Here is a 26,782-nt window from a genome sequence, read left to right as displayed (position 1 = left end):
TGACCGGCCGCCTTCACGCCCACACACCTTCTGTCATTCCACCAGCAAAAGAGCAGCTTTGCAAAGACAAAGCCTTCAAAAAATAAGTTGAACTTGTCAACGTTCCTCTCCACGGAAATCTTTAGTAAAAGGCGAAAGATTTGTACGTGAATGAAGAGAAACTCCAGCCCTGCTCGCCGGTCGCCCGGGCCTCCGTAGGCCACCGCTTGCTCAAGGAATGCTTTTTAAATATTTTTCTGGTTACTTTGTATAACATTACTTACAGGATCCTTACTGTTATGGATTGAACTATTGGTCTGTTGTTTTCTTAATTGTCTAGATAATAATTGTCTTATGTTGCCCTCAGCAGAGGCCAACACATTAACAACTTTGATGAAAAGAAGATTTTTTGTAATGAAGAAGTTTTGTCGTCACTGAAAAACATGCCAAAAGCGAAAATGAGCACTGTCATGCCACTTCTTATACCCACTAAAACTGCGGTCAATGGACGCCTTACTTTCATTCATCATAATGTTGAAGGTTTACACCGTCATTTTCATGACATAAGAAAACACCATGAGATCTGCTTGGGAGATATTTTGTGTTTCACTGAAACCCACATGTTTGGATCAGCTGTCCCACGGTAGCTCTAACTGGAAGGATACAGCATGAATAAGCGCAACAGCCAAGTTTCTTATAGGAGCTTCCCTCAGTTGGCAAACCAAAAGGGTGGTGGTGTTGCAACATATGCAAAGAACCATCTAAATGCCCAGGTTTTACAATATGTTGTGGGTGTCACTGATATGGAGTTTCTTGCTCTGAAAGTCAGAGACTTAGTACAAGCTGCAGTAGCTGCTATTTATAGATGTTGGGACGAAGCTTTTTCTTGAGAGGTCCTGAAGAAAGCAGTCGGTGAATCCAGAAAGTACTCTTCAAAAACACTTTATTAAGTGTAAGAAACGATCTGTGAATATATGTCAGAGCTAAGCCGATCGGCGCTCCTTTCTCCTGCAATCCAAAACGATCGCCAGCCAAGAAGAGAGACCGTGCGTCTGAGCGCGCCGGTTTTTTAAACTAAGCTAGGCTCCTCCTCCTTTACTGCTGGTGGAGCCAATGAAATGTGCTAAAAAGCCCAGGGCTCCGCCTCCCCCCCCCTCGGTAGGAGTCAGGAAGGGAGCATGGCCGGCGCCATTTTGAACAAAGGGGACATGGCCGGCGCCATTTTGAACAAAGGACCACGTGGGTGAATGCCGGGAAACTTCCCATATTAAATGTACTTTTTTTATGTTCCGAAAATGCTAACCATCCCCCCTTGAAAGCATCTTAATGCTTTCACATTAACTTTTAACTATAGGTTAGGTGTTTCTAGATTCCAGGAGAAAAGGATAGCTGTCAGCAACCCCCAATTTAACCCCTTCTGACTACATGGCCACTGGGCTGAATTTTTACAATAAAAGGTATCTAAAAAATAAAAGGCTACCAGTTAAACTAAAGGAACCGTACCTATCGCAACAGCTCCTACCCTTAAACCAAACAAACAAACAAAAAATAGAAAATAAAATAAGAATAGGAAAACAAAATAAAGCAATTTAAAAATAGGAAATCAAAAACGAGAAAAATAAAATAAAAACAATGGGTGCGTGGCTTCTACAGGAAGTCCGTTCAGGTTGTCCTCCACCAGACGGAGCTGCAGATATTCAGAAGGGGCCCATAGCTCCTGTTTCTCTGCATAGCTTCTACTGTCTCATGGATTCTCCCCTGTCGGTCTTACCTGTTTCCGCAGCAGCACAAACATTTAACCAACGAAACACAGAGAATATCCCTCCTAACAAATAGCAGAGTACCAAACATATATACATTGTAAACAATCCTGAGCTAACCCCTTACGTTTTGTAGCTAAGCTATGTGTTGCACTTAACTAGTGTTTTCAAAGATGGTCTATGTGTCTGCGAACTATATGTTTATGTTTTTCTCTCCTAGTCTAACTAAATCTTCCCCCATCTTCTTGTTCCGTTCCGTTGACTCCACTGGACTTTTCTTCCACATAGTCGGTTTTGTCGGGCTTTCTGCTGTGTTTTGTTCCCTGTAGGCAGGTCCCGTTAGTGGCACTTCTGTCCCTTGGAGTGGGTCTTCCAGTCCCCTCAGTGTCTGCCTCTGCCAGTCCTTCCAAGTCTCCTTCCTTCATCACGGTGTGTGATCAGTAGTGCTGGTCCTCTCTCCTCATCTTGTCTGGTCGGTTTTACCTTTAATTAAGCAGAGTTAGTAGCACTTATACTGCTCGAAGTGGGTCTTCCGGCCCACCTTCAAGGGTATCCTCCTCATCATCATCTACATGATATCTAGACAAATCAGCCAACATCATCTGGATAACTGGTGGATCCTGCCCCCCTCTGCTTCCTCTACACACTACTTCTATCACAAATTTTTCTATTAATACCCTGATGCACGGGATACCACAACAACAACATATCACTAAAATTACCAATCCTACACATACTGACATCACCAAACTCGTAATAACTTCCTTCCATGGCCCAAACATCCCTTCTAGCCACTTAACCCATTCATTGTTTATCCCTGAATTTTCCTTCCATTCTCGTGACAAAGCCCTCAATCCTTCCAAAGCTCGTGTCACACTACCATCGGGTGCAGTATTATTGGGGATGAAGGTGCAACACGATGAACCCACAATCTGGCAAACTCCACCTTTCTCTGCCAACAACATGTCCAACGCCATTCTATTCTGTATGGTCATAAGAGAAGTCTGGTCTAGCTGGTCTCTCAGTCCCTCAATGGCCTGAACACTGAAATTAACAAATCTCTGCTGATTGTAATAGAGATAGTTTATCCAGTCTACATTCTTATTGATAGTTACCCACCAAAAGAGGGCACTTTCAAACCCTGCAGCAATCTGGTTCCTAGCCTTAAATTCATCTGGGACCCCCCTTGGGACCCCTATACCATCAATCCACACGGTCTTGTTGAAGGATCCGCCAGGTTTGACCTCTCAGGTGTCTCTTCGATGGTTGTGGTGATTGGTCAGGACGTCCGCGGCATCCTCCACTCCGTGCTGCTTGTAGATTCTGAAAGGTATAACCAAAAAGACCAACGCACACTCCCCAGACCAATTCCCATGCAACCTTCGCCGGATTCTCATATCTCCACACAACCATACTAAATCCGCCCTACTGAATTTTTGTGCATTCAGCTGGCTGCCTGTATAATTCCCATCACTATCCAAGATAATGGTTTCCTTACACCATCCCTCTGAAAAATGTCCCCTGTTTATCGGTCCTGGTTTGTTGCTCCTGCAACAGGTGTAATTGTCTTTATAAGCTTTGATGTTGGTTGGGGTTGGTTCCTGAGTTAGTGGGTGAGACATGGATAAATTCTCACACCCTACTGGCTCAATCTCATTGAACAATGAGAGTAGGCATGTCCAATTTCCTGAAGTTACTGGATGTGTGGCCAAATTAGGTTTTTCAGCTGCGCAAACAAAGCAGTTATCTATCTTCACTGAAGATACTGAGTACTTGACCCATTCCAGTCAGGTATTTGTGTCATCATAACCTGTTTCTATAGTCAATTGGTCCCTCCATGCCATCTCTGATTTGACTATTACCATCATCTCTTCCTTATCTACAGACGATTTCCTTGTCCCTGTCTTGGTCATTCCTTTGTTTTCTAAACATAACACCGCCATCAATCCCCACAGTACAACAATACTGTCTGGACTTGTTCCAACCTGCTGCAGTCGTATTGTCGAACTGCCAAACTACTTTGTCCCTTAAGACAACTCAATTCCACTTTACACAATTCCTTCCATTCTAACTTACTTTTTACTTTCCATTCCAACTTACTTTTTACTTTCCATTCCACTGCTTAAGTTCACCTGGACAGATTATTAAAAAATTGTTTATGTGTAACACTTAGAACAAAGACACACAAGTACAACACAAACAATACCTTCCACCCCTTTCTTATTTCAACAAACACATACGTTGTCTCATACAACGCATAGACATACAAAACATAAATCCAATAAATTCTTCAATCCAGTCACCAATCCTCAATTTTCATATATCTACGTATAGTTGGTTTTTGTATTGTTTATTAGTTGGATGCAACTTGTCCTCTCCTTCTGAGAGGCTAGTGCATTATTCACAACATTACAAACCCATCTGTCCGCACCAGGTTTCCCACGCTAAAACCTTGGTCAAAAAACTTCGAAGGGCCCAATTTTCTTCCCTGAATAAACCAATAAACCTCTTGTTTATTCCGAATAAGCCTCTTGTTTATTTTCCCGATTTACAACTCTCTATGTAAATCCAACTTACACCTCACTGTGTAAGTTCTTAAGTCTCCAGCCAACAATAAAGAATACTAAAACCTTAGCACAATTGTGGCTAATAAATCACATCCTGCTCTCCATAACTGCTGCCCCCAGCTGTGCAGCTGCGCCCAGCTGGGCTCACACACTCACCCCAATAAATGTGGTAAAACCATAAACCAGATAAAAGCCAGGAGGGAAAAATGGTTAGGACAGGTTGGTGACTAGGGATACGTGTCACTTTACGAGCATAAGGTCTTGACAAGGGGTATAAAAACCTTTTGCATGCACAGGTCGGGGTCTGTGCTTCAACTTTCCCCGAGGGGTGAAGACTCAGAACGCTGCAGCCTGAGAGCCTGGGGAGAGCCGATTTCTTTGTAACTTTTCAATAAACCTCTTAATTATAAAATGAGTGAGTTGACCTGATCAATTAGCTAGAAAAGATTAATCGGATACAACACAAGCATTAAATATTAACAATTGCCAATTAACAATTTCCAAAAAATATTACCAATTAAATTGAATCTTACCGAAGTCCGTGCAAGCAATTATATTTAATCTCCTGAGACCCGAGCTTTGATTTTTTCAATGTATTTTTCCTATTCCTTATGTTTTTAACCTTATTAGTTGGGCTGGCTCAGTGGGCAGCACTGTCGCACACTGTCACAGCAAGAAGGTTCCCCCTCCGCGGAGCCCGCATGTTGTCGTGTGGGTTTCCCCCGGGTGCTCCGGTTTCCTCCCACAGTCCAAAGACATGCAAGTGAGGCGAACCAGAGACACTGAACTGTCCATGTCTGTGCCTGATATAACCTGAATCTTGTACAATGAGCAACCACCGTTTCTGTCATAAATGTAACTAAAGTGCAAAACATAATGTCAAAATCTTAATAAAGAAGCAAACAAACTTTATTAGTGTTCTAGTACTTTTGCTACCACTAGATGGCAGACAAAAAATTTCCACTAATGGGAACAATCGGTCTAGGTTTAGCAGGTCAAGGAATAAGGCATAACAAAGTCAAAATGTAATGTCCTCATATGTGACCGCAGGGTCGCAAACGGTTAATCTCACCTGAGTCCATCTCATCTGAGTCCGTGCAAGCAGCAGCGCTGAGAGATACTACAGATTGCTACAACTCCCTTTTCTCTAAACAGGAAGTAAGGCTGAAGATTACCTTCACCAGGCGTCCCTGAATCTGCATGCATATCCGTAGGTCTGCCAGTCCAGCTGCCCCAGCACAATGTATCACAGGATTTAATACACAAAGCAGCATATTAAACATAAACTCTCATTCCTGCCATTATACTCCCCCCTTTATTCAAATTTTACAATCAAATCTTGAAAATAAAACATTAAATAAACCTAAACGAGATCAGTGTGAAGACTCCGCATATGCAGAGACCGACCCCTCTTAACCTCTTTCCACCAGATGTGGGCAACTGAAACAAAAATAATTAAAAAATTGACGGCAACCAAGCATTAAATCTGCATTTTTGCCTGTGTCCGATTAGAATTTTGTCCATTAAATATTTTCAATCCATGTCTTTGTAGAGTTGTCCAAACAGAACGGCCTAAAGGCAATTTTTTATTGTTTATCTCATGCTCATCTGTATGAGAATTATTATTTTCAGTGTTTGGTGCCGATTTCCCTCTTCACAGCTCCTCCAGTAGCTGGGTAATAGACACAATGTTGTCCCAGTTCAAAAGATTATTAGAGACAGGATGTCCTTCACTAGGAGCCCTTGTTGCATTTGGCAGGTTTTTTATTATCTAGATTTGCATAGATTGTTTTATTGTGTCCCCCCCTGTTTGACACATGGTTCTACTCATGGGTCAATTTGGTATGGTATAGTATTTTAGTAAGACATGGTTTGCCCACTGGACATCTCCAAACATCAGGAGACACACAATCAGAACCTTCTAAATGTGTTTATCCTGTTGGAAAGCACAGAATTTTAAAGTTAGTTCAATCAAAGTCTGGTGTTAGCTGGACCTGTAAACAAATAATGTCGTTAGTGAGCAGTGGAAGGTGTGTAACAGCTTTGTCGGCAGTGTCACCTCTGGCATTGTCCTGTAAAATTGGAACAAAACTAGAATATGCACAATTTACAAAATGGCTCTCTGTTTGGGCAGCAGAATTGCACCCACAAGTTGTGCAACAAGGTATGGTGGGCGATTTCCAAATTTAAATTAGTCAAAACAAAACACTCTCCCACCAAATACAACCAATTGTTCGATTCCATATGTGAAAGTTTAGTTCATAAACATGTAAGCAGTTTTGCTTTCAGCCAGTCTAGAGGCTGTTATTAAAGCATGTAGTTCAACAGTTTAAGCCAATAAATTGAATAGGAGGGACAATGACACAAAGTATCATTTGCTAAAATTTTAACTAAGCCCACTTGTTTCCTGTCTGTTGCAGCATCTCTGGATGCAAATCCTTTCACAAACATTTCCAATTCAGGATTCCTATCAGGCCCAGAAAAATAGATAGAGTAATACAGTCATGATGTTCACCATCTTCCCTGTAGTGTATGAGATATGAGGTTGAGTGAGAATACTATTGATTCTGTCTTTTCTCGCTCTTGACAGGGTAAAGGCTGTGGAAATCAAAAATGCAGTCACACCATGACTTGTATTGACAATAAGAGGATGACATGACCAAATGTGCTGTTTTGGTCATTGCTGTGGACAGAACCTGGTTGACCTGTTACCACAGGGTCCAATCTTGAGCTATGGTACAAGAGTACAGCTCTCCACTCCCCCCTTTTCTGAAAAAGAACTGCATTTATAATGCCATTCTTTTCAGAAACATCCAAATAGAAAGGGTCAGAGTATTTCGGTTGTTGTAGGTCACTGGCTAAGGTCAGTTGCTGTTTTAATTCAATAAAAGCAGCCTCAAGGGGCTTGGCCCACTCTACTTAGGTTGTTAGGTTTCTTTGACCTAACCTGGTAATTTCAGCCCTCAAAGGTGCAACCAAGCCTGAGTAATTAGGGATGTAGTTCCTGGAATAACCTGTCAAGCCAAGAAAAGACAGAAGGTGACTCACGGTAGTTGGCTTCGGGTGATTTAGAATGCAACCTCTGGTGTCAGCAGTCAGGGAGTGACCCTTGCTGGAAACCCTCCATCCTAGAAATGTCACGACAGGACGGCATATCTGCAGTTTGGCTTTGTTGACTTTGTATCCTAAGTTCGCCAGATGAGTAAGAATGGTAACAGTATCCTGTAACCAGAGCTCTTCAGAAGTACAAGCAATTAGCAAGTCATCAACATTTTGAATCAACACGGTGTTACTGCTCAAAAGGTTCTGTGTCAGTAAGACAGCTAGACACAGGGCTACCAGTTTTAGTGCATTTTGGCTCTTCATGGCCAGTCTCACCTGTTCCCATCCTTATGTCAAACTCAGCCCTTGAAGTTTCTAGCTGATTTGATAACCGTCTCAAGTCCCTCTCATATCTGCCAAAAGCTTCATTTTCACTCAACTTTCCTTTCCTTTCATTCCACATCCAGATCCTCACCAGTAATACACCTTCTCTACTGTTACTGGCCCTAATTTTAGGCCTGACAACCCTACCTTGCATTTTACCTTGTTCACTCTGATGCTCATTATCAGTGTGTTTGTGTGTGCTGTAAAACAGGAGCGCTGGGTGTGGTATTTGAGGTATGTGTGAGAGTGAGAGACGGGAGGGAGGTGGCCGTCTGCTCAGAAATGGCTGACACTACCTATGGGGAGGGGCGCAGCTCAGCACAGCTGTGTCGGGCGGCGCCATCTGTGCTGAATTGGTTACTTCCTGTTTCTCCTCAGTGGGTGTGTGTGTGTGATTTTCAGCGGGGGCAGAATTCACGCTTCAACAAATGGCTTCTTATGTTGGACTATAATCTGTGTCAGAGCTAAATCATTTTCAACAGATATTAAAACCCATTTAAAAGTAAATTTTTTCAACCTTTTAGCTTTCTCCAATTCACTATCAACTACAGAGGGGAGCACATACAGTATTTCTAAAGTTTAACATCAACACTACAATGGAGGCCTTAAACTTTTGGATCACGTAGACATGTGTTCCTAACTTCACAACCCCCACACTAGGGCTGGACGATATGGCCAAAACCCATATCACGACACAACTCCCAACCTCGGTCGACACGACACAATTCCGATACCGACATGAACAATACAAATCCCAGAAAAACAGCCAAAAACACCAACATTGAAAGGCCTCACATGTAACCCTCTGAACCCTGCGACAGTCCATGAAATCTCACCCTTTACAACCACACAATATTTTAGAAACAATGACGATATATTAGCTTTTACCTTTTACTTGTATTCAGCATTTGTATACAGAGAAAAACACGACATCACTCTTAAACAAACACAAGCTTTGACAATATATAATCTAATATATTAACATATGTCTTAATCAGAGGTGGAAAGAGTACCAAAAAAAAAAAAACTGTATCCAAGTAAAAGTACTATTACTCCAATGAATCCTTACTTAATTACAAGTAAAGTTACTACTCTAAAAATCTACTCAAGTAAAAAGTAGAAAGTAACATTTAAAATGTACTCACCGGGTAAACAGCAGGGGGTCTCCTCTGTGTAATGTAAACAGGAGTGGATACAAACCTCACAACAGTAGTCTTTAATTCAAATGCAATAGAAGAAACGTTGTCCTTAACTCAAATGCAATAGAAGAAACATGTTGATGCAACAATTAAAACAGTTAGGGATGTGTAATGTGTCATTTCAAATGACAAAACTTTTTCAAACTGTATAATCACTAGCGATGTGTCGTAAAATGATTCGAATCTATGAACCGGCTCTTCTAACCGAAACAAAGGAACCGACTCTTCCGGGAGTCGCCATGTAAATACGCGGCTCTTCAAAAGGAACCGAGACAAAAGACTCGACTCCCCGTCGCAAAACTCACTGGATTCTTTCAGACGCCACCCACATTAAAACACACTTAATAAGGTACCATAACAAATACTTCATCTTAACTCAGTTATCTTAAGATTATAAAATTAAATTAAATTATAAAATTAACTGCAGCACTTACCCAATCCAGGCATACAAAGACAAAGATATCCGACAGAAATGCGCTGCGCATAAAGAGCCGAAATGGCCGACATACAGCAAGATATCACGCTGCGCGCCCAGAGCCAAGATGGCGGACAGATAGAAAAAACACACGTGGGCAAGATGGTTGACAAACAAAAGGTAACAGATAAAGTGAACTGCTCACCCACGGTTTCACCCGCGGTTCGCAGACGAATATACACAGAAACACTGACAAACAAAGCTCCTGATGTACTATTTTGAACCAAATTTAGAATTTAGGGTAATCTAATTAACCGAACTCTGTTCCCAGAACAGTCAAGTCCGAATTTTAGAACAATCTTATTCATAGAACCCCGTTCTTTGAACTGCCAGACTCTTAAGATTTCCAACGCTCGAATCATAGAATCCCGTTCTTTGAACTGCCAGACTCTTAGATCTCCAACGCTCGCTCATTCATAGAATCCCGCTCTTGGAGCTGCCAGACTCTAAGTTTTACAACGCTCGAATTATAGAATCCTGTTCTTTGAACTGCCAGACTCTAATATTTCCAACGCTCGAATCATAGAATCCCGTTCTTTGAACTGCCAGACTCTTAGATCTCCAACGCTCGAAATTTTTAGATCTATAGTGTTATGGTTCGAGTTTGTTGTGCGAGGACACTTAAAAGGACACTTGCAGCTTTAAGCAGCATTTTGTTTATGACGTTGCCATAGCGATTAACTTTGACCTGGCGCGAGTTGCAAGGTTGTTATGTTCGGCTGAAAAGCGTGCATGGGGTAACATCAGTAGCATTATAAAACACATAAAGTTCATAGTTTTGCAGTTCGTGAGGGAAGCATCGTCTGTAAGTACTAAACTTTATATCGCCTGTTGTTTGCGATTATTTAGCGAACTCTATACTGTTTTTAGAAAACGAAAGTAACTTCATACGGGCGTTATTTCATAGCGATTCGTTTGTAGCATGAATGCTAACTTGTTAGCGCAATTTTACGCACACGTTAAACTTAATGTTTACATTGTGTAATACTTGTAAAAGGCTCTGTGCATGTGATGTATTGAGTTCTCATCGTCTCTATTGTTTGTATTTGCATTTCAGTTTTACTCCATTCCAATAAACACAGTGCAAGTTGGAACGTTAATAAATTGACACCTGACTAAACTGTATTTTGGAGGGAGTTGTCCGTCTGTCTAGTTAAGAAAGGGACACAAACTCTTAGCGAGGGCAGAACAGTAAAAAGACGGCTTCACATCTTGTCATACGGAGGACATATCAGTTTGCACCTGACCAGCATTAAACATGTCAGCGGGGAACGACAAGAGTTTAGAAACCAGGTCAGTTTGTACGAGCTCGTCTAAATCCTCCAGACGTTCCAGCCGGTCAGCAGCCAGCCTAGCGGCCGTCGAAGCACGTGCCAAAGCAGAAGCCGCCGTTAAAAGAGCGTCCTACGCGCAGAAAGAGCTTGAAGTAAAGGTAAAAAGAGCTCAGCTAAGGGTCGAAGAGACACGGTTAGAAGCCACCCTCAAAGTGCTACAGCAGGAACGAGAAGCAGAAGCAGCCTTAGCCGAAGCTACAGTGTTTGAAGCGGCAGTCGATGCAGTAGAGCTAGCACAGTCGCCAAATACAAGTGACAGGGAGCAGGAAACATCACGTCTATCCTCCCAGAGAACTGAAAGGTACGTCCAAGACCAATACAGTTACATAAAGGCTTCTCAAGCATCCTTTAACCAAGACGCCCAGCCACATGACACCAAAGTTCATCAGCCGTTCGTCTCACCAAAGCATCCTGGCGAATTCTCCATTAACGTCAAAGGGTTCCATGATGTGCCATTGGATGGACACCCATTACAAGCTTCATCAGACAACAAGCCCTTTACTTCTTACAATAACAAGGCCAACGGGTTCCAGTCTGGTAATTCAAACACAATGGACTTGGCCAAATTCCTAGCACGCCGCGACTTGCTTACAGCAGGGCTCACCAAATTTGATGACAAGGTAGAAAACTACCGCTCATGGAGGTCTACTTTCATAAATACGATTGAAGGACTGGACCTCAAGCCAAGCGAAGAACTCGATTTGCTTATCAAATAACTAGGCACAGAGTCAGCCGAACATGTCAAAAGGATAAGGTCGGTGAACGTTAACCATCCTGCCCTTGGTCTCAGCAGAGCCTGGGATAGATTGCAAGAGTGCTATGGGTCCGTTGAAGCCATGGAAGCAGCACTTTTTAACAAAATTGAACACTTTCCAAAGATGACTAACAAAGAACCACATCGTCTGAGAGAGCTAGGTGACCTCATGCTCGAGTTAGAGGCAGCAAATGCCGAAGGATACCTGCCTGGCCTGTCTTATCTAGACACTGCACGTGGCATTGGCCCTATCCTGGAGAAGCTGCCAACCTCATTACAAGAAAGGTGGATGTCGGAAGGAAGCAGGTTCAAGCAAAGATATGGAGTCGTTTTTCCTCCATTTTCATTTTTCTCCAACTTCATTCGCAACGAAGCAAGAATGAGGAACGACCCCAGTTTCCAAACCACACCTTCTCACCTACTGGCCCCTAAAGGACAGAGAGCCCCACCGCATTATTTAAAAACGCCGGTCACAGTACATAAAATAGAAATCAACAAAGTCAAGTCAAGTCAAGTCAACTTTATTTATATAGCGCTTTTTACAATAGACATTGTCTCAAAGCAACTTTACAAAATCCAGGACCAACAGATACAAAAACCCCTGTTGAGCAAGCCGAGGGCGACTGTGGCAAGGAAAAACTCCCTGAAAATTACAGGAAGAAACCTTGAGAGGAACCAGACTCAGCAGGGCCCATCCTTCATGGGTGGCCTGGAGGATACTTTAAATAAATACACGATTTACACAAATCATACAAACACAGAATTAAATGATCAAAAAGTCATAACTGGTAATAAATAGATAAATAAACAATTAAATAATAATAGAGTTGTTATCCGCTCTAGTCTTCAATAAAGTCTGTAGTGATTTCTTGTCGTTGCAATTACTCCAGACCCGTCACATCTGACAGGAGAAGCATCGTTGTCCCGGCAGTCTCGACTTCAATCCTTAACCTCGGCGGGTAAACAGGTTTCCATCAGAATGCCCTCGGGGTAAAACAACAGAGAATGTAGTCAATAATGTACAATGCTGGTTGACAAACAGTTTTACAGAGAGTTTTAGACTCCGGCAGCCCTAATTATTACAGCATAACTAAAAGGGAGAGCGAGCAGGTAACTAGGTCATGAAGGCTTTCACAGGACATCAGCGCCCATCTCCCCACCGTCACCAAACCTGAGTGATCGGACAAGAGAGGCAGAACGACAGCAACCCAACATCCCTGATCACCACAAGTTTCTATGACCAAGAACCCCCAAGCTCTGCGCCTTTGTCTATACTAATCAAAAGCCTGAGAAAATAAATATGTTTTCAGTCTAGACTTAAACATTGAGACTGTGTCCGAATCCCGAATAGAGGCAGGAAGATTATTCCAGAGTTGTGGAGCTTTGTAGGAAAACGCTCTTCCACCAGCCGTGATCTTTTTAATTTTAGGAACTATAAGTAACCCTGCATCTTGTGAACGAAGTGGACGCGCTGGGCTGTAGTGATTAATAAGTTCACTCAGATACTGTGGAGCCAGACCATGTAGCGCTTTATAAGTTAGTAAAAGTATTTTGTAATCAATGCGAAATTTAACTGGCAGCCAGTGTAGAGATGATAGAACAGGAGTAATATGGTCAAATTTTTTAGTTCTAGTTAGCACTCGAGCTGCTGCATTTTGAACTAACTGGAGTTTGTTTAAGGATCTACCAGAGCATCCAGTTAGAAGAGCATTACAATAATCTAACCGAGAACTTATAAACGCATGGATCAGTTTTTCGGCGTCATTAACAGATAGTATATTTCTTATTTTAGAAATGTTACGCAAATGATAGAAAGCAACTCTAGTAATATTATTAACGTGTGTATCAAATGAGAGATCTGAATCTATTGTGACACCTAAGTTTTTTACATCTGGGCTGGGAGTAACAGAGAACGTGTTTAAGTTTAGCACCAGGTTAGACAACTTGTCTCTTGCAGCTTTAGAGCCAACAAGTAAAACCTCTGTTTTATCTGAATTAAGTAAAAGAAAATTACACGACATCCAGTTTTTTATGTCGTTTACACAATCTTCTATCTTACTGATTGTGTCAGTATCATTTGGTTTGGCTGATATATACAGCTGTGTGTCATCTGCATAGCAGTGAAAGTTTATGCCATGTTTATGAATAATTTCACCTAGTGGAAGCATATAGAGTGTAAATAATAGCGGTCCCAGTACCGACCCCTGTGGAACACCATACTTTACTTTTGTAGTTTCCGAGCATTTATTATTTACATAAACGAATTGAGAGCGGTCAGTCAGATATGATTTAAACCAAGAGAGTGCGAGTCCTTTAACACCTACTGTATTTTCTAGCCTCTCCAGTAAAATGTTATGATCGACCGTATCAAACGCTGCGCTAAGATCTAATAGAACAAGAAAAGAGACACATCCATTATCAGAAGACATTAACAACTCGTTAACTACTCTAATTAATGCGGTTTCGGTACTATGATTGGGTCTAAATCCTGATTGAAATTTTTCATGAATACAATTTTCATTCAAATAAGAACATAACTGTTTGGAAACTACTTTTTCTAATATCTTAGAGACAAAAGGAAGGTTTGAAATTGGCCTATAATTAGCTAGTACATGTGGATCAAGATTAGGTTTTTTAATCAGTGGTTTAATAACAGCACTTTTAAACAATTTAGGTACATATCCAAGGCAAAGCTCTCCAAGAGGACGAATCTGAAAGAATGGCAGACATCAATAAGCAGTGTCCCCTTCACAAGAAACCTCACCCATTGGCAAGGTGCAGAGGATTTAGAGAAAGGTCCCTTGAAAACCGTAAGGCCTTTCTTAAAGAAAATTCAATTTGTTTCCGCTGCTGTTCATCAACGGCTCACCAAGCTAAGGTCTGTGATGCAGTCATCCGCTGCTCAGAGTGCGACAGCAGCAAGCACGTTTCAGCCCTACATGCTGGTCCTGCCCCTTGGGTTAAAAGGGGAACCCTCGGCCCTTCCGTACACCATGGCGGGGAGGAAGAGGAAAATTGCAAGCTTCCAGTTGCTAGCACCTGCACTCAGGTTTGTGGGGAGGAGAAACTAGCAGGAAGGTCATGCTCCAAAATTTGTCTCGTCTACATCTACCTTGAAAGACAACCAGACAGAAAAATAAGAACATACGCAATCCTCGACGATCAGAGCAACAAGTCGCTTGTTAGATCTGCCTTCTTTGACCTATTCCAGGTAGCAAACGACTTCGCTCCATACACATTGAAAACATGTACAGGGGTGTCAGAGACGACAGGCAGAAGAGCATCGGGGTTCGTGGTAGAGTCAATAAACCACGAGGTCAGCTTTGCACTTCCTACACTTGTCGAATGTGACATGTTGCCTGACAACAGGGCCGAGATACCCACACCCGAAGCTGCAAAATATCAGCCCCATCTGAAGTCCATAGCTGACAAGATTCCCAAGTTAGACCCCAAGGCCGAGATACTGCTTCTCCTCGGCAGGGACCTCATCCAGGTACACAAGGTACTAGAGCAACTTAACGGTCCCTCACACGCACCATTTGCCCAGAAAGTAGCCCTCGGATGGGTAATAGTTGGAGACGTGTGCCTTGATGGTATTCACAAACCTTCCACAGTGAACAACTTCAAGACCAACATACTAAGAAATGGCCGCCCAAGCCTTCTGAGCCCATGTCCAAACATGATTCAGATCAAAGAGCCATGCAGTCGACCATATCAAGCCTACAGTAGTGCCACTCCATGAAACAAACACACAGTGGCCATCGAAGGTAAAACATTTGGAGAAACCATCTTTACCCACACTAACGAGGACGACAAAACTGCTCTGTCCATAGAAGACTTAACATTCCTCAGAATGATGGATAAGGAGTTCCAACAAGACGCATCCAATAGCTGGACAGCCCCACTACCCTTTCGCAGCCCGAGAACTCGTCTGCCCAACAACCGTAAGGAAGCTTATAATCGCCTCATGTCACTGTCCAAAACACTCAAAAAACGACAAGTAATGAGGGAAAACTTCATAGCCTTCATGGACAAGATGTTTGAGAACGGCCACGCTGAACTAGCTCCTTCGCTACAAGCCAAAGAGGAGTGCTGGTACCTACCCATCTTCGGTGTATACCACCCTCGAAAACCAGACCAAATTAGGGTAGTATTTGACTCTAGTGCATGCTATCAAGGTGTGTCTCTGAACGATGTACTTCTAACGGGGCCTAATCTAAACAACAGTTTACTGGGGGTTTTGCTGCGCTTTAGGAAAGAGCCAGTAGCAGTTACAGCCGACGTGCAACAAATGTTTCACTGCTTCTACGTCAAAGAAGGTCACAGAGACTTCTTACGCTTCCTTTGGTACCGGAACAACGACCTCGATGACGAAGTGGTGGAATATCAAATGTGTGTTCATGTTTTTGGCAACAGCCCATCCCCAGCTGTAGCCATATACGGCCTTAGGAGAGCAGCACTTGCAGGAGAATTGGTGTATGGAAAAGAGGCCCGGCAGTTCGTTGATAGGAACTTTTATGTAGACGACGGTCTCATATCCCTACCGACCGAAGAAGAGGCTACAACCCTTCTAAAAAACACCCAAAAGATGCTGGCCCTCTCAAACCTAAGGCTCCACAAGGTGATGTCCAACAGAGAAGTGGTCGTGAAAGCATTTCCGCAAGACGACCTTGCTAAAGAATTAAAGAACCTCGATCTAGACTTCGACTTCTTACCTCTGCAGCGAAGTCTTGGAATTAGCTGGGACATATCCACCGATGAGTTCACCTTTCAGGTGTCAAAAGAGAAAAAACCTTACACGAGACGAGGGGTGCTATCCACTATCAACAGCTTGTTTGACCCACTGGGGTTCGCTGCACCTGTGAGCATCCGTGGAAGATCTCTACTAAGGGAGCTCACCACAACAGCATTCGAATGGGACTCTCCTCTGCCCCCAGACAAGCTCAAGGAGTGGGAAAACTGGAGAGACTCACTCAGTGAACTCGAAAAGGTAAAAATTCCACGCACCTATAACCCTATCTCACTAATTTGTGCAAAGGCAAAGGAGTTATGTGTCTTTTGCGATGCATCCACTTATGCCGTGGCAGCTGTGGCTTACCTTCGAGTCATCGACGCAAATGGCAACACAGACGTCGGCTTCGTGTTGGGTAAGGCCAAGCTCGCTCCCCGACCTGAAATCACGGTCCCGAGACTGGAACTATGTGCGGCGGTCTTAGCGGTCGAATTGGCGGAAACCATAACCGACGATCTGGACACTCATCTAGATGCAGTAACCTTTTATTCAGACAGCAAAGTGGTCTTGGGTTACATTCACAACGAAACCAGAAGGTTCTATGTATATGTGAGCAATAGAGTGCTTCGTATAAGGCGAGCCAGTCGTCCAGAGCAGTGGAAATATGTTCCCACCAACCAAAACCCAGCAGACCATGCCACAAGATCCATCCCTGCAAGTGCTTTAGCCCAAAGCACCTGGCTAACAGGACCAGACTTCTTATTTAAGTCTTCAGAAGGCAACCTACCTCAACACCTTCATTACGACTTAGTTGACCCAGGAACCGACACAGAGATTCGCCCTCAAGTTACTACGTTGACCACGAAAATCACCAGTAATGCGTTAGGAACTAAACGCTTTGACAGGTTTTCGAGCTGGAATTCTCTGACACGTGGCGTCGCTAGACTGGTGCACCTTGCCCACCGTGCCAAACAGGACCATGCGCAGAAGGCCTGCACTCAAGAACATCTGAAAAAGGCTCAGAACTTAGTCATCGGGAGTTTGCAACAGGAGGCTTTTGCAGAGGAGTTAAAACATATAAAGAGGGACGCCCCTATCCCTAAAAACAGTCCTCTCATCAAACTCTGCCCCTACATTGATGCTTCTGGCCTCCTTCGCGTTGGAGGGCGCCTTCCTCAAGCAAACCTGGAGGAAAACGAAACCAACCCTTTGATTCTTCCTGGGCATAGCCACGTCACAACACTAATAATTCGACATTACCACGAACTAGTCCAGCATCAAGGTCGACATTTTACAGAGGGAGCCGTGAGGTCTGCAGGTTTCTGGGTTATAGGCGGAAAACGTCACATTAGACGCGTAATCTACCAGTGCGTCACCTGCAAGAAGCTACGTGGACAAAGAAACGTTCAAAAAATGTCAGATCTACCCATAGACCGCTTGAATACTGACCCTCCGTTCTCCTACGTAGGTTTGGATGTATTCGGACCATGGACTGTAACAGCGCACCGCACCAGAGGGGGACTGGCTCATAGCAAACGCTGGGCAGTGCTATTCACGTGCATGAGTACCAGGGCGATCCATATTGAGGTAATAGAGTCAATGGATTCATCCAGTTTCATTAACGCACTCCGGCGCTTCTTTGCCATCCACGGACCAGCCAAGCAACTACGGTCAGACTGTGGCACTAATTTCGTTGGTGCATGCAAGGAGTTAAAGTTCGACTCTACAAACCGTGACTCAAAGCTCCACAAATACCTAAATGCTGCGGGATGCACATGGGTTTTCAATCCACCCCATTTATCTCACATGGGTGGAAGCTGGGAGCGCATGATTGGAATTGCGAGACGCATACTGGACGCTATGCTGCCAAAGGTCCCGGCATCAAAGCTCACCCACGAGGTCTTAACCACATTTATGGCGGAGGTTTCAGCCATCGTGAACGCTCGACCCCTAGTTCCTGTTTCCTCTGACCCTGAAAACCCTCAAATCTTAACACCTGCAACGCTGCTTACGCAAAAAATTGGTGTTCTTCTACCACCTCCTGGGGAATACGACGACAAGGACTTGTATGGCCGTCAATGGAAAAGAGTCCAAAGTCTCGCTAACGCTTTTTGGCAACGCTGGAGAAAGGAATATCTTACCACCTTGCAAAGTCGTAAGAAGTGGCAACGTGAAGTCCCTAATCTGCAAGAGGGAGATGTTGTTTTATTGAAGGATAGCCAAGCCAAAAGAAATGACTGGCCTATGGGAGTTGTATCGAAAACTCTTCCAAGTAAAGATGGGAAGGTGAGGAAAGTAGAGGTCAAGATTACAAAGGGAGGTTCACCTAAAGTCCTCTCACGTCCAATCACAGAGACTGTTCTGCTCCTTTCCCCAGAGACTATATGACCGCCAGGTTCGAGATGGCATGTAAGATGCCAGGCGGGGAGTGTTATGGTTCGAGTTTGTTGTGCGAGGACACTTAAAAGGACACTTGCAGCTTTAAGCAGCATTTTGTTTATGACGTTGCCATAGCGATTAACTTTGACCTGGCGCGAGTTGCAAGGTTGTTATGTTCGGCTGAAAAGCGTGCATGGGGTAACATCAGTAGCATTATAAAACACATAAAGTTCATAGTTTTGCAGTTCGTGAGGGAAGCATCGTCTGTAAGTACTAAACTTTATATCGCCTGTTGTTTGCGATTATTTAGCGAACTCTATACTGTTTTTAGAAAACGAAAGTAACTTCATACGGGCGTTATTTCATAGCGATTCGTTTGTAGCATGAATGCTAACTTGTTAGCGCAATTTTACGCACACGTTAAACTTAATGTTTACATTGTGTAATACTTGTAAAAGGCTCTGTGCATGTGATGTATTGAGTTCTCATCGTCTCTATTGTTTGTATTTGCATTTCAGTTTTACTCCATTCCAATAAACACAGTGCAAGTTGGAACGTTAATAAATTGACACCTGACTAAACTGTATTTTGGAGGGAGTTGTCCGTCTGTCTAGTTAAGAAAGGGACACAAACTCTTAGCGAGGGCAGAACATATAGAATTAACCCAGTCCCAGACTCGTTAAAACTTAGATCATTCGAATCACGCGCCCCTGCTTTTGAAACAGATTCAGCAATCAGCAAACACACATTTTTAGCTTCGGCATATATTCACAGTTTTAAACTATCTAATGATACTTTAGTAATTTAATCAGACACTTACGGATTCCGAGATTCACTTTCACACTCACTACGCTAAATAATAAATGCAGCTAATATATACAGAGAACATCTGTTTACCTTGTATAGGCGCGCCTTGTACTGAGTACAAAAGATCCTCGGAATCTCGGTCTTTAGCTCAGTCAGCTGAATCAATTTGATGCTATTTCAGATCTCTACGACCGTCCTCTGCTACCATCTGTTAGGACGGATCTTTTGTTGGGAGGTCCTGAAGAAAGCAGTCAGAGAATCCAGAAAGTACTCTTCCAAAACACTTTATTAAGTGTAAAAACGATCTGTGAATATATGTCAGAGCTAAGCCGATCGACGCTCCTTTCTCCTGCAATCAAAAACGATCGCCAGCCAAGAAGAGAGAGCCCCGGCGTCTGAGCGCGCCGTTCTTTTAAACTAAGCTAGGCTCCTCCTCCTTTACTGCTGGTGGAGCCAATGAAATGTGCTAAAAAGCCCAGGGCTCCGCCTCCCCCCCCTCGGTAGGAGTCAGGAAGGGAGCATGGCCGGCGCCATTTTGAACAAAGGGAGCATGGCCGGCGCCATTTTGAACAAAAGACCACGTGGGTGAATGCCGGGAAACTTCCCATATTAAATGTACGTTTTTTATGTTCCGAAAATCCTAACAGTGCATATTCATGAAGCGCATGCAAAACACAGAGGGTTCTGGTTGGCCTGTTCTCTGCAAAGAGTCTGTCAGTCAGCCAATCAGTTTTTAGTGGATTATTGGGTGGGCAGTGTTTTTTTTTTTATTCTTCTCCTGGACAGCATGAGCAGAGGCAGGGAAAGCGGAGGCAGGGCCTTCCAAAAAGAGAAAATACAAAACTCATTTCACCTTTGACTACTCGAAAGTGTACCCATATTTGATAAAAGTAAAAAACAATTTAAGTCTTGCCCGCTGTACTGTTTGCCATAGTGAGAATAACTCCACTTGGATGTCCTAGATTATGTCTCAACTAACCTGCAAGCACTGGTCCCAAATTACAGAAATTTACAAGTTGAAGAGTTCTGGGGCAAACTGTGCAAGCTGATGAAACTGCTACTGGTGCTGCCGAACTCCAATTGTGATGTGGAAAGAGCCTTCAGCATGGTGAGGCACATCAAGACCGAGTTCAGGAGTCAGATGTCACACCAGACACTTGTCAATCTGATGTCATGTAAGATAAACAAATTCATTGACACAGAGTGTCATGACATTGACATTTCAAGCAAACTGATCAAATCTGCAAAGCAAGCAGCGACGAAGTGCGGAAGACCCCAGAATAGACCAATTTAGCCTGTCGTAGCCCAAGCTGTAAAAAGTTGTTATGCACAGTCCTGTATCAAAAAGTCAAGTTGTGTTATCACTCATATCCTTTGGTGTGTGCGAGAGGTTTTCGGGTGTACCTCCCTGAAATGAGTTTTTGCAACTTGGGATGTCTGCTTTTACATACCACTATATAACATGCACAACATCCAAAATCGTTAAACTACCTGATGTATTTAACCCCAGCCCACCCCAAATCGATTATCAAATCATTACGATCCCCATGTCTGCTTCTCCCCCTACCGAAATCCCTGAGACCCCACAAAAGAGCTTAATTACAAAAGGGCAAAAAAACATCAAGAATTAACCATACATACTGTACATAGATATTCACGTTTCCCCATACCTGGCTACATGTGCGAAGTATCTAAGAAATGGCAATACAAGGAAAAGACAAAACACCTGAACTACTATTAATAACCAACTATTTACAACAACCATAGGGCTTAAGACCCTGTGAGGGGAAAAGTCGCCGAAAGAAAGGCATCCTGTCCACCAGGGAAAACACTGCATCCCCTGGAAACCTAACGACCCCCTTCAACCTCACTCCCGGCCCAACGACCAATATAGAAATTTCCCGTCCTTGTCAGTAGTAAAATATTATTAATCGGTATGACTATAATTATTTGCACAAACTTCGAAAAAGAAACTCTAATATTCAAATACAACCAGTAAAACGAAGATTCAGCATGAAATATCCTTTAGTTACCAAGGCAGTCTAAACATCTTTTTAATTGTCACCAGTTCCAGTTCAAGTTTACCCATGTTGTCGTCCAATGCAAAACTTAGTTTTTAAGTCCATCTAGGAATGGACCTGTGCATCAGTGGGGGACTGAAATGCATGCTTGGCTCCATCGCGTGTCACGCACAGAGTTGCCGGATAGCGCATAGTGAATCGGATGTCCCTTTCAATCAGCTGCTCACAGACCTTGTTAAAGCTGTGCCGCTTTTCTTTAACAGTAGAGGAGTCTTGCTGAATGAACACTTTTTGTCCCTCATGTGTCAGCTGTCGTTTACCCTTCAATGCATCCAGAATCCAAACTTATCCATGGAGTTGTGTAACTTAATAAGAACGGGCCTCGTGCGATTGCCGTTCGGTGCCCCCAGACTTCTATGTGCACGGTCAATTTTAATACGGCCATGTTTCGTTTGTAGACCCAAGGCATTGGGGAGCCAAGTTCAAGTTTGACGGACAGCTGCTGAATCTTTTTTTCCGCCTCTTTCCACCGTTTCTCCGCACCAGCCAGCTCGTCCTCCATCCCCGACACCCACCGTTCCGCTTCATCTAATCTCTTAGTGTGGTCTTCGACTCTGGCCGCCACTGCTTCCAATGTTTCTGTGAATATTGCCAGTTTTTCATCAAGCACCTTGCTGATACACTGCGTAACTTCACGGGTCCACTTTGTGGTTTAGCGCTCCTTTCTGTTGAAGACATGGTTGTTCTCTCTCCGAAAAGTCAAGTCTAACTTTAAAATGTGTTATAATACTGTGAAACGGGTTATCGGTTGCATAAAAATGTAAGTTTAGGTCGTTGGTCTCGGGAGCTCGGCACTCACACGTCTTCTCAGCCACATGCCGTCATCACGCCCCCCTTTTCCTTTGTTTACAGAATCACAACATCACTGTCTCCTGAAGTGTAAGGCCCTTGCCCACAGCCAATGAGGTGGAATTGCAAAGTCTGCTCTTTCTCATCACCCAGCCTGAAGGTCAGATGGCCGGCACTTTTCACAGAGAGACAGGTTTGCATGTCCAGGTGTCCATTTATTTGCTGTGTTTTTAAATATACACTGATATGGCAAAAGTCATGGGACATGATAATAATTCCTGTCTAATGACCTGGCATGTCATTGTAAATGCTCAGGTTGTAAAGTGGTATAGTAAAGTGCAAACAGCATTGGCACACCCTATTAAACATAACTAATTAAGCTTTCTCTAAGCATGCAGGTGATGTGTGTGTGTTTTTTTTAAGTACTAACGGTATCCACAATATATCCATAAAAGCCTTTTGTAAGGGGAATTTTTTACAAGAATGGTAAATATTGTCATTTTGCTTAGGTATAGTATGCAAAATGATAATGTCTTTGCATATGTGATCTCATCTTTCAAGTTGATCAGCATGGAATTCACCAGGCTTGTGTCAATGGACCTTAGGAAGTCCCTTTATGGGGGTCTTGATGGCCATCTGCTCAAGCTTCTTCAGTTGTACAGGACAAAACCTTTTGAAGTGATGACAGAAATGACTGCCATAATGAAGAGCCTTGACAAGAATGTGAATTAATATTAATTTTCACAGGGGTGTGTGTGTGTGTGTGTGTGTTAAACAAGTCATTTTTATGCAGTTTTTACTTTTTGACAGGCATCAAACCAAAGGAAGAGGATGGCAGTGCTGCAGGCATTGCCATGGTATGTCAGAGAGAATCCCTCCAAGTTTTTTAAAATGTCAACAATGTCAACAAAACTATACTAAACATAAGAGGTACCAATTTGCATGTATAAGCAGCTTCTAATAGTGCAATTCTTGTATTGTTTTTATAAAGCCCACTGATTGTGAAGAAGATGTCATTACAGGAATTACTATTGGAATCCTTGCAGTTGTAGAGGATGTCAGAGTCAGAGTCAGAGTCAGAGAGGTTTTATTGTCATTTCAGCTACATACAAGTACATATTGAAACGAAACAGCGTTCCTCTAGGATCACGGTGTAACATGGTACAAAAAGTGCAAGACAATACAAAAACAGTGCAAATACAACAATAATACAAAAAATCCTATAATAAATAACTACAAAAGATATTCCTAATTATCCCTAATCTAAACAAGTAATTAGAAGACAGGACTAAAGACAAGTGTTAGTACATGATGGTGAATAGATGGTACAATGGTTCATGGGGTAGTGACATGTTGTACATTAGCAGCGTAAAATTGGCAATGCAGATAAGGTGCCTAAAAAGTAAATATGGTGCAAAATACAAGTAAGGTGCAGAAATTATTGTGCATTTCCAGGAGGTGTGCAAAAATGCAAGTAACAGTCAAAAATGCAAGTAACATAGTCAAAAATGCAAGTAACAGTCAATACAGATCAGTGTGTGGCAGCAGAAAATTTCCGGAGGAAATTGTTACAGTCCTGAGTTTAGAAGTCTGATTGCTTGAGGGATAAAACTGTTACACAGTCTGGTTGTGTTAGTCCGGATGCTGCGGTATCGTCTCCCAGACGGGAGCAGAGTAAAAAGTCCATGTGATGGATGGGTTGGATCGTCCACAATGCTGAGAGCTTTGCGGATGCAGCGGGTGTTAAAAATGTCCGTGAGAGATGGAAGAGCGACCCCGATGATCTTTTCAGCTGTCCTCACTACTCGCTGGAGAGTCTTGCGGTCCGACGCAGTACAATTTCCGAACCAGACAGTGATGCAGCCGCTCAGGATGCTCTCGATTGTTCCTCTGTAGAACGTGGTGAGAATGGGGGGTGGCAGATGAGCTTTCCTCAGTCTTCTCAAAAAGTAGAGACGCTGCTGGGCTTTCTTGGTGATGGAACTGGTGTTAAGGGTCCAGGTGAGATTCTCCTCCAGATGAACACCGAGAAATTTGGTGCTCTTGACGATCTCAACAGATGAGCCGTCGATGTGCAGTGGGGAGTGGTCCCTTAGTGTCTTTCTAAAGTCAATGACCATCTCTTTGGTTTTATCCACATTCAGAGACAGGTTGTTGACTTGGCACCAGTCCGTTAGATGTTGTACCTCCTCTCTGTACGCTGACTCATCGTTGTTGCTGATGAGTCCCACCACAGTTGTGTCGTCTGCAAACTTAACGATGGAATTCGAGCTGTGCATTGCTGTACAGTCGTGCGTAAGCAGAGTAAACAGCAGTGGACTGAGCACACAGCCTTGGGGAGCGCCGGTGCTCAGTGTGGTGGTGCTGGAGGTGTTCTTACCGATCCGGACGGACTGAGGTCTCTCAGTCAAGAAGTCCAGGATCCAGTTGCAGAGAGAGGTGTTCAGGCCCAGCGTGCTCAGCTTTCCAATTAGATGCTGAGGAATGATGGTGTTGAATGCTGAGCTAAAGTCTATGAACAGCATCCTGACGTAAGTGTTCTTTCTGTCCAGGTGTGTAGAAGCCAGGGGAAGTGTGGTGGATATGGCGTCGTCCGTTGAGCGGTTAGGACGGTACGCAAACTGCAGTGGGTCCATGGTGGGAGGCAGTAGTGTCTTAATATGCCTCATGACTAGTTTCTCGAAGCACTTCGTGATGATAGGCGTGAGTGCTACGGGACGATAGTCGTTGAAGCATGACACAGATGACTTCTTTGGCACGGGTACGATGGTGGTCGTCTTGAGGCACGTTGGAACGATGGCGCTGCTCAGGGAGATGTTGAAGATGTCAGTGAATACATCTGCCAGCTGGTCTGCACATCCCTTGAGCACTCGGCCAGGAATGTTGTCTGGTCCAGAAGCCTTCCGTGGGTTGACTCTGTGCAGAGTTCTCCTCACGTCCGCTGTGGTGAGACGAAGCACCTGGTCGTGAAGGAACCCCTCCCAGCAATCTACTGTGATGTAGCCCTGGTGATCGAAGACCCCCACAGGACCACCACATAGCAGGTATTATTTAGGTGGTGGATCATTCTCAGCACTGCAGTGACACTGACATGGTGGTGGTGTGTTAGTGTGTGTTGTGCTGGTATGAGTGTATCAGACACAGCAGCGTTGCTGGCGTTTCAAGGTAAGATCTCAATGTACTTTTCTGCATTAATGTTGGCATCACAGAAGTGTAAATGACCTTTGCCAAGGGCACTGACACACCCCCATACCATGACAGACCCTGGCTTTTGGACTTGTTGCTGATAACAGTCTGGATGGTCCTTTTCGTCTTTGGTCCGGAGCACACAGCGTCCATTTTTTTTTCTAAAAAAAGACCTGGAATGCTGATTCATCTGACCACAATACACGTTTCTACTGTATGATGGTCCGTTTTAGATCCCTCCAAGCCCAGAGAAGTCGACGCCGCTTCTGGACATGGTTAACATAAGGCTTCTTTTTTTGCACAGAAAAGTTGTAAGTGGCATTTGTGCATGTAACTCTGTATTGTAGTGCTTGACAAAGGTTTGATGAAGTAATCCCTCACCCATGTGGTTATATCAGCTATTGTTGAGTGGCGGTTCTTGATGCCGTCTGAGGGATGGAAGATCACAGGCGTTCAGCTTAAGCTTGCGCCTTTGGCCTTTACGCACTAAAATTCCTCCTGATTCCTTGAATGGTTTAATGATATTATGCACTGTAGAGGGAGAAATATGCAAATCCCTTCCAATCTTTCTTTGAGGTACATTGTTTTTAAATATTTAAATCATTCTCTCACACATTTGTTGAGATCCTCTGATCATCTTTGCTCATCAAAGACTCTGCTCATCAAAGGATGCTGCTTTTGTATCAAACCATGATTACAATCACCTGTTGACATCACCTGTTAGGAACCACATCATTTTTTAGTTTTTTCACCTCATTACTAGCCCTAAATTACCCCAGTACCAACTTTTTTTGGAATGTGTTGCAGGCCTGAAATGCAGGAATGAAGGTTTATTAACAAATGAAATAAAGTTGAGCAGATAAAACATGAAATATCTCAGGTTCATCCTGTCTGCAATCAAATAAAATGTTTTTTTTTTATTATTTGCATTTTCCATGCTGTCCCAACTTTATCTGATTTGGGGTTGTATATTTCAATTGTATATTAGTAATGAAGTATTGGTATATTAATATAGAGCATCACCTTCAATAATAATAGTTTTTTTTAATTGAATTTCAAAGGGTTAATTTTACTTTTGATTTACACTTTACTCTTTGCCTTGTTAGTCAACCAAAGACATTTCCACTGCCTGTTGGTCCAGTGGTTAAATAAGGACATAAAAGCATGAGGCAAACATGCATACTTATGATGTTATTCTTGATGCTGTTATTTCTTATTGTATTGTATTGAATGTTTGTTTTATTGTTATTGTTACTGGTCACAAGGGCCTTAACCCTCTCAGCTCCAGGGCACTGTACAATGGCTGACCCTGCA

At 43.2% G+C, this 26,782-nt stretch overlaps 1 non-coding gene across 1 annotated transcript; it reads right to left on the bottom strand.

Annotated features, from left to right (window-relative positions):
- Window positions 1-54: 54 nt before the first annotated feature.
- On the bottom strand, window positions 55-169 carry LOC134312738 (U5 spliceosomal RNA). Its single transcript, XR_010011655.1, has one exon. It is a non-coding gene; the product is annotated as a U5 spliceosomal RNA (small nuclear RNA).
- Between the last annotated feature and the right edge of the window lie 26,613 nt (window positions 170-26,782).

The sequence above is a fragment of the Trichomycterus rosablanca genome, chromosome 4 (genome assembly GCF_030014385.1).
Source record: "Trichomycterus rosablanca isolate fTriRos1 chromosome 4, fTriRos1.hap1, whole genome shotgun sequence".
NCBI classification, from domain to species: Eukaryota; Metazoa; Chordata; class Actinopteri; order Siluriformes; family Trichomycteridae; genus Trichomycterus; species Trichomycterus rosablanca.
The sequence above is the reverse complement of the archived record's forward strand: the minus strand, read 5'-3'. Positions and strand labels throughout refer to the sequence as shown.